The sequence below is a fragment of the Palaemon carinicauda genome, chromosome 29 (genome assembly GCF_036898095.1).
Source record: "Palaemon carinicauda isolate YSFRI2023 chromosome 29, ASM3689809v2, whole genome shotgun sequence".
NCBI classification, from domain to species: Eukaryota; Metazoa; Arthropoda; class Malacostraca; order Decapoda; family Palaemonidae; genus Palaemon; species Palaemon carinicauda.
Window position 1 is genome coordinate 89,159,801 of NC_090753.1, and position 8,930 is coordinate 89,168,730.

Below are 8,930 nucleotides of genomic sequence, written 5' to 3' on the forward strand. Positions count from 1 at the left end.
AAAAAACACAACCTTGTGTGAAAACTATTGAAATAAAAAAATGCATTGGAAATACAGAATTGAAATGCGAGGAAGGTAAAAAATCAAAATATCAAAAACTCAACACTGAACAGAAATCACAAACTCCACCAATGCTTACTGAGAGAGAGAGAGAGAGAGAGAGAGAGAGAGAGAGAGAGAGAGAGAACTAGCACAAGTGTTGGGTCAATAGAAAAAGATACGTCATCCCTGGTGGTGTGTCTGGTCTGTGGTCTGCAGGCGTAAGTGCCACTTGAATGAAAAGGTGCAACAAAGACAACACTCATGGAGTAATAATAATAATAAAAATAATAATAAATATTCTATGAACAAACATCCGGTAATGACATCAGATTTTCCGTCTAGGGTTGAAGCTTACATTAATAATAATGACTGAGAACTGACTATCTCTCTCTCTCTCTCTCTCTATCTCTCTCTCTCTCTCTCTCTCCTCTCTCTCTCTCTCTAGGGGAACAATTTGAAAACACTGTACCCTTGTGGAAACTATAAGTTCATTTTATGAGAGAGAGAGAGAGAGAGAGAGAGAGAGAGAGGAGAGAATTCTTATTTAAAATTTGATTCGACAGAGAACCAAAACACATCAAAGTCCCAATGTAACATTTCGAAATCCGGGAAGAGACAAATCAAATAAATTGACGCGTCAATGTTAGTTTCAGAACATCTGTAGTTTGAATTTTGATTCTACATAAACACCTGCTCATAATTTAACTTCGTGACGCGAATAATGTTCTTCAATATCCACTATATATACTGCACACACACCCACATAAAGTTTATTATATATATATATATATATATATAGATATATAGATATATATATATATATATATATATATAATATATATATATATATATACATACATACATACACACTTCTTGGCTAAATGGTAGTCACTGTCATACAAGTATCCTGGACCAGGGTTCGAATCCTAGCTGGTAAGATGCTATTGTCTTTGAGTGGTTTCACCTTAGGAGAATGGAGACATTATTGTATTAAAATATATGGCTTATTTGAATATGACAAACACGTCTAAATGTGCGATATATATATATACATATATATATATATATATATATATACATATATATATATATATATATATCAACACAACATCGTGTTCAAATAGAAATAAATTTCTACCTCATACTTGGGATCGAACGCTAGCCCCTTCTATTGAAAGGCCAGGTCGAAACCAACCATGCCACGAGAGGCTCTCGTGGCATGGTTGGTTTCGACCTGGGCCTTTCATTAGAAGGGGCTAGCGTTCGATCCCAATTATATATATATATAATATATATATTATATATATATATATATTATATATATATATATACTTCGTGGCTAAATGGTACTGTCACTGTCATACAACTATCCTGGACCAGGGTTCGATTCCCAGTTGATAAGATGCTATTGTCTTTGAGTGGTTTCCCCTTAGGACTCCAATCCCGAGGTCGATAGGAGAATGCAGACATTATTGTATTAAAATATATGGCTTATCTGAATATGGAAAACGTGTCTAAATGTGATATATATATATATATATATATATATAAAATCATGACAGATACTGAGTTCCAGATGCCTTAATCATCACTATGAAAAGACTGCCAATAACGCATTACTCCAAACTCTGAGACGTAATAAAACCAGAGAGAGAGAGAGAGAGAGAGAGAGAGAGAGAGAGAGAGAGATATTATGTCTTCTCATTCTCAGTTCTGCGTGTATGGTTACGTGCGAGATAAGATAAACAGGTGAGAGATTACAGCAGCTGACAACAACTTTAAATTTGTCTGGCAGTAATATTGATACAAGGTAAATTGTACTGTGTCGATATCAACGCATTAGATAGTTCAATACTTTTCAAAACAATTAAGTTAAGTATATAAATATGCATAACACAAAAAGATGTTAAAGAACTTACGAGGAGAGGTATGGATTAAGAAAATTGTAATTCGTTCTTAGATGCTAGTAAATCTACATGATATAGTCATTTTCAGATCAACTCCCTGATAGTTCTTTAATTTAACACGTCTCTGTTAATGTATCTAAAGGTTACTTATCAATAGAACTAACTGCATAGTAGTAATGTAACCATTTTTAGTTCAAAGGATTATTACATTCGTATCATACTTGTCTTTCATTAAAAAAAAAAAAAAAAAGTCATCTGCGCCTATTGACGCAAAGGGCCCTCGGTTAGATTTCGCCAGTCGTCACTATCTTAGGCTTTTAATTAAATAATAATCTTAAATAGAAGATAGTGCTTTCATAATGCAGAATTGGCAATTAACCCGGATACCCTACATATCCAAGAATGAATACAACCAACCCTTGTAGGTCCTGTAGGACTCTAGGTTTCCATGTGTGACAGGACCATGAAAGGATTTCAAATTCGCAGCGAACGTTTTATGTAGACAAGTCTCTCTGAATATTTTATATATGACATCTATTTTAACGTTCTTACAGATCTTGATAGATATTTCATATTTTTAACTAATTAAATATCATAATTTATTTCCTTTCTTCAATTGTCTATGTTTCCCTGTTAAGAGCTTTTGGGCATATAGCATCCTTTTTTCCCAACAAGGAGTGTAGCTTAGCCAATAGTGTACTGTAGTAGTAGTAATAGCAATAATAATATTTCGGGAGTAGACCTTCTATTAAACAGGTTTTATTGAAAATAATAGCTGCTTCAGTTGCGTTAATTTTGTAATTTACTTTTTCTGTTGTTCTTTTTATCTTTTTGCTCTGCATTGCCATATTCCACATGAAAACACGTCCCTTTCCCGGTTACTGGCGGATTATAGCAATGACGAGAAAAAGATAATAGAAAAGTTTAATTACTAAATTAACGCAACTCAAGCAGCAAGTACTTGCAATAATAATAATAATAATAAAGTGAATTAAGTAACTTATGTAAAATTCTCCATAAAAAAACACAATGTAAAGCCACCTTCGTTTCCTTGACTACCAAATCAACGGCGACTCCAGATTACCTTTAAGTCCTGTTACTAAAGTATGTAAATCCAAAACGTACACATTTGTGACATTTCAAACACCCTTGCCCTGCACCATCATCATAAGCATTACTTATTACACATCTAAATTTATAAAAAAAAAAAAAAAAAAAAAAAAAAATAAAGCTTCAGATTTTTTACAGGGTGAAAAAAATATGAAAATATAAATGGAATATTTTTTTTTCTAAAATTCGTCGCATCTTCAAACGATAGTAAGTTCACTTTCTTATGCATGTTACTGATCTTAAAATATTTTATAATAATTATTCATTAGTTCTCTTGTAGTTTACTTCCTTAATTTATTTCCTCACAGGGCTATTTTTCCTTGGAGCCATTTGGGATTATAACATGGCTTTTACAACTAAGGTTGTGCCTTGGCTAATAATAATAATAAAAATAATAATAATCACTCCCTGGATGGATTACTATATAAAATATCTCCATGAAAATACCTCGAAGGCAATCATTTGTTAGCTTTTAAAAATAAAATCTCCAGAGAATAGGTCTTCTAAAAATAATCTCCACAGAATTGCTATTTAAAAATCAGGTTTTCCCAAGAGCTAAGATGAGTCCATGTCAATAAAGGGACTGTAATGGTGACGTAGGAGGGTGGGGATGTCAATGACGTCACGACTTCGGAAAAAATTAGTTCACACTAAATACCTAAACAGGGCCAAGAGATAAGAGATTGGTCTCAGGCTGGACATAGAAACATACACATATTTGAACATTGACGTCAGAGTTACAATTAGGTTATGAATCAATCTCGGAAACGAATTATTAACTTGTCATTATTATTATTATTGCTAGCCAAGCTCCCTCTCCCAGTTGAAAAAGCAGGATGCTATAAGCCCAAGGTCTCCAAAGGGGAAAGTAACCCAGTAAGGAAAGGAACTAAGGAATTGCAAATTAAATATATAAGAAATGGATAAAATTATAAAATATTTCAAGACAAGTAACAACATTATAATAGATCAGTCACATATAAGCTATGAAATGACTTATGTCAATCTCCTAAACATATTTTTGCAGCAACTTTGAACTTTTGAAGTTCACCCGACTAATCCGCCAGATTTGGAAGATCCTTTCTAAATTTTATCTTTTTTTTTATAATTACGAGGGTGTTCATTTCCAATAGTGGACAGGCAGAGTAATTCCGACTGGATTTTGATAAAACAACAGGCCAGCATGAAATATATCAGATCATTGTGAACGACATGAGGACAAAAAAGGTTTCTGATTTTCAGTGATACACCAATCAAATCCGGGTTAAGTTTGTGGAAGCTGGCCCACGTGGGCCAGCGTTGAACCCGGGAAGGCCATACAAGAGAGACCGGAAATGTGGGGAGGGGGTAGTTGAAAAGTGATGGATAGTATAAAAAAAAAAAAAGCATGATCGCAGATCTTTCAAGATGTGTTTACAGGGCACCTTGATTTCGTATGTACAAATTTATAAGCCATTCGTATTTTAAAAAAACAAATACTGATGGCTTTTTGCTTAACTCACGACGAATCAACAGGTTAGAACTGCAACAGAACCCGAACATTATCCCAATCCATTGCATGAGGCTGCAAATGAATAGTGATTCTTACTACGCTCCTCTCTCTCTCTCCACACAGACGTCACCGCTCGGAGGGCGAGCCCGTGGAGTGGATGGAATTCAGGTGACCAAGAGTATATACACAAGGAGGAGGAGATGAAGGGTGTCAGGAGGAGGAAGAGGAGGAGAAGGGAGCAACTCTATTTCTTCCCTCATTCAGTGATGGTGTAACGAGAACGCACATACGTACGAACACAAAACGACCAAGGGCAACTACCACGGACCGTATGTGTGTCTCTCGTTGCACCACCACCAAGAACCGTCTAACAACTAGCACCGATTCACAAACACACACACACCCTCATAGCCGGCGCTCTCACTCACTCACTCCCTCTCTCTCTCTCTCACTCAACAACGGAGATCCCTCTACTAGTGTCTACGTCACTATGACGTCATACACGGTCTCACGCACGTGGTCCCGTCTCTCCGGGGCCATCTCCCCCCTCCCCGCCTTTCACTGGGTCAATGCCAAGGTTACAGGGCTTTACTACTACAACGACGACGACGAATACCCCCCCCCCTTCAAAACCCCCTTTTACCTCCTCCCCATAACAACATCCAACGTATACGCGCGCACACGCACAAACGTACTGTACCGACCAACCAACGTTTCCCCCCGTCATCTATAGTCCAGACTGGCAGTCCTAGACTTTCCCGAATAACCAAACCACGTTGGAGGCAGTACGATCGCGGCAAGGAAGTCCCCTTCTATGTTCCTTAAGACGGACGAGTTCCATGACCTACGCTTAAGACAGGAAGATTGACTAACCACAGTGACCTATGATCTAGAGTTCTAGACCTTATCTAATAGGTGACCCAAGAGCTCACATACCCTCAGACTGAGATCATCATAGCTACCTTGCAATCAAGATGATGGCTAACCCGGAAGGCCTTATGGGTGCCATGCAATGCTTGATAGCAAATCATATTGGACTGGACATTTTGAAGATGGGACCAAGCAAGGTCAACCAGCATCCAATTGCTTCTCTTGAAAAAAGCTAGTTGGACTATGGGGGTCAAGGTTAGAGTAGTTGAACAGCATGATAGAAGACAGGAAGCGAGAAAAGAGATTAAGTAGAAGGATATATAACAAGTGCAGTTAGGGAGAAAATGAATGCCCAAGTGATGCTACAACAGTAATTAAGATCTTAAACAGCTCCAAATGAGCAATTGGCAAAAATGAACTGGAGATTATCAATAATAAACCTGTTACCAATAAGGAACAAACAAAATACCCACAGAATCGAGCAATCTAAAACATATATCCCTACAAGGTCCTTTTGGCATAGCACATTTCAAACGTTTTGTGTAGAGATATTATTATTTTGAGCCTTTCAACTCTTACGCGCTGGAAGATTTATTACGAACGTTTTATCTCGTGTGTTGAGATTTTCATTTCGAACGTTTAGATCTTATGGAGAGAGATTTATATTTCGAACGTTTCAGCTGTGTAGAGAGATTTTAATTTCGAACTGTTTAGCTCTTGTGGAGATTATCATCATTTCGAACGTTTTAGCTCGTGAGTTCAGAAATTTCTATTTCGAACGTTTTAGCTCGTGAGTTCAGAGATTTTTATTTCGAACGTTTCAGCTCTTGTGTTGAGATCTTTAGTTTGAACGCTTTGGCTCCCGTGTTGAGTTTTATTTCGTACATTTTAGCTCGGTGGAAATTTTTATTTCTAACGTTTTAGCTCGTATGAGATAATTTTATTTCGAAAGTTTTGGCTCATCTGTTGAGTTTTAATTCGAACGTTTTAGATCTTGTATAGAGATTTTTATTTCAAACGTTTTAGCTCGTGTAGATACTTTTATTTCGAAAGTTTTAGCTCCTCTATTGAGTTTTACTTCAAACGTTTTAGGTCTCAGGTGTTGATATCACTTTATTTCGGACGTTTTAGCTCTCCTGTGTTGGTATCAGTATTTCGAACGTTTTAGCTCTCCTGTGTTGGTATCAGTATTTCGAACGTTTTAGCTCCCATGTTGACATTACTTTATTTCGAACGTTCTAGCTCTGAACTTCACAGACATTTACAAATAAATTGAAATAAAACGTCACTTCGATTCATTGACTCAATGACTAGTTTTTCAAGGGTTAAAACATATAAAAATCAATTTAACTAATTACACCAGGAAATCAAATTACCCAACCACGAATTCTCTTACAATGATCAGATCCTCAAAATAACCTCGATAGGTGAATAACAGCTTCCCATGTCATGAATCAATACGAGGTAGGGATAGCAGTCACACCACAAAGCTATTCAGTCCCAAGAAATGATAATACACCAATGTTTTTTTCATTCCACACGGTGGAGAAGAAAATCACAGTTTCTGATAGAAAACAACTTCAACTTGAAACTTGAAGCAAAAACGACAAAATTGAAGGTTACTTAAATTCAATTAAACATATGAAAATTATATGTTTAACTGTACCTCTCAAACCATTGTATTTTTTTCAACCATGTGCATTCAAACAATGAAGTTCAAGCTCGTGAAGTTTGTTTAGACCCAGACATATGCTCTATTTGAAAGGTAGGGGACTCCCCAAATGTAGGTAGGTACGCCTGCCTATAGGCATTGGATCCTCCTAGCTATAGGCATAAACCACGAAGGATAAGCAACCTGCTCAACCTTGAGGGAAAGTTAAAGCCACGTAGTAAAAAAAAAGTTCGAATAACCGAAGTTGTACAAGAGAAATTTCAGATTGAAAATGAGAGAGAGAGAGAGAGAGAGAGAGAGAGAGAGAGAGAGAGAGAGAGAGAGAGAGAGAGGAGAGAGAGAGAGAGAGAGAATTAACGGTGTTTCTGGTAGACGTAGAAAGCAACCACTTAAGCCCCCCTGACACTTGCACGCATTCGTGGCACGCACTGGCACGCATTGATGCGCGAACTCGCGTGAACGAGCCGTGAAAATGTCGTGAACAGTGCGGAAACTCGCGTGCCAGAGCGTACCAATGCGTGCCATGCGGGCCCAAAACTTTGAAATGTTTAAAGTTTGTGGCACGCATTGGCACGCACTAAATGGCCGTGAACGATGCGCCAACTGGAGTGAACTGGAGTGAACAGTGAGGGAACTGGCGTGAACTGGAGTGAACTGGAGTGAACGATGCGGGAAGTGGCGTGCACTTTATAATGAAGAGAAACAAAAAGGAAACGAAAATATTAATGAAAAGGAAAGAAAAATAAACCTAGTAAATTTTTATATTTGCTGTTTTAATGTGAAAAAAAAATGATATCTTATTTCAAACTATTTCTATAACTTTATAATGAAGAGAAACAAAAAGGAAACGAAAAAATTAATGAAAAGGAAAGAAAAATAAACCTAATAAATTTTTATATTTGCTGTTTTAATGTGAAACAAAATTATATCTTAAAAATTCAAACTATTTCTATAACTTTATAATGAAGAGAAACAAAAAGGAAACGAAAAAATTAATGAAAAGGAAAGAAAAATAAGCCTAATAAATTTTCATATTTGCTGTTTTAATGTGAAAAAAAATTATATCTTATTTCAAACTATTTTTATAACTTTATAATGAAGAGAAACAAAAAGGAAACGAAAAAATTAATGAAAAGGAAAGAAAAATAAACCTAATAAATTTTTATATTTGCTGTTTTAATGTGAAAAAAAAAATTATATCTTATTTCAAACTATTTTTATAACTTTATAATGAAGAGAAACAAAAGGGAAACGAAAAAATTAATGAAAAGGAAAGAAAAATAAACCTAATAAATTTTTATATTTGCTGTTTGAATGTAAAAATAAAATGATGTCTTATTTCAAACTATTTCTATAACTTTATAATGAAGAGAAACAAAAAGGAAACGAAAAAATTAATGAAAAGGAAAGAAAAATAAACCTAATAATTGTTTATATTTGCTGTTTGAATGTAAATATAAAATGATGTCTTATTTCATGCACACACTTATTTTCCTCTATTACCAATCAAGACCCAAAACTTTTGTTTTGAATAAAAATGAACTGAAAAATAAACCCAAGAAATTTTTAAGTTTGCTGTTTGAATGTAAAAATAAAATGATGTTTTTATTTCATCAACATACTTATTCTTCTTTATTACCTTAAAATGAAGGGCAAAACAAATTTTTTCTGTTTGCAGTTTTAATGTAAAAATAAAATGATTTCTTATTTCAACACACTTTTTTCTCTATTACCTTAAAATCAACAGCCTAAAAACTTTTCATGTTTGCTGCTTTTAATGTTAAAATAAAATGCTTTCTTAATACTTGTACATATTTCATGTCTGCTATTTATATGT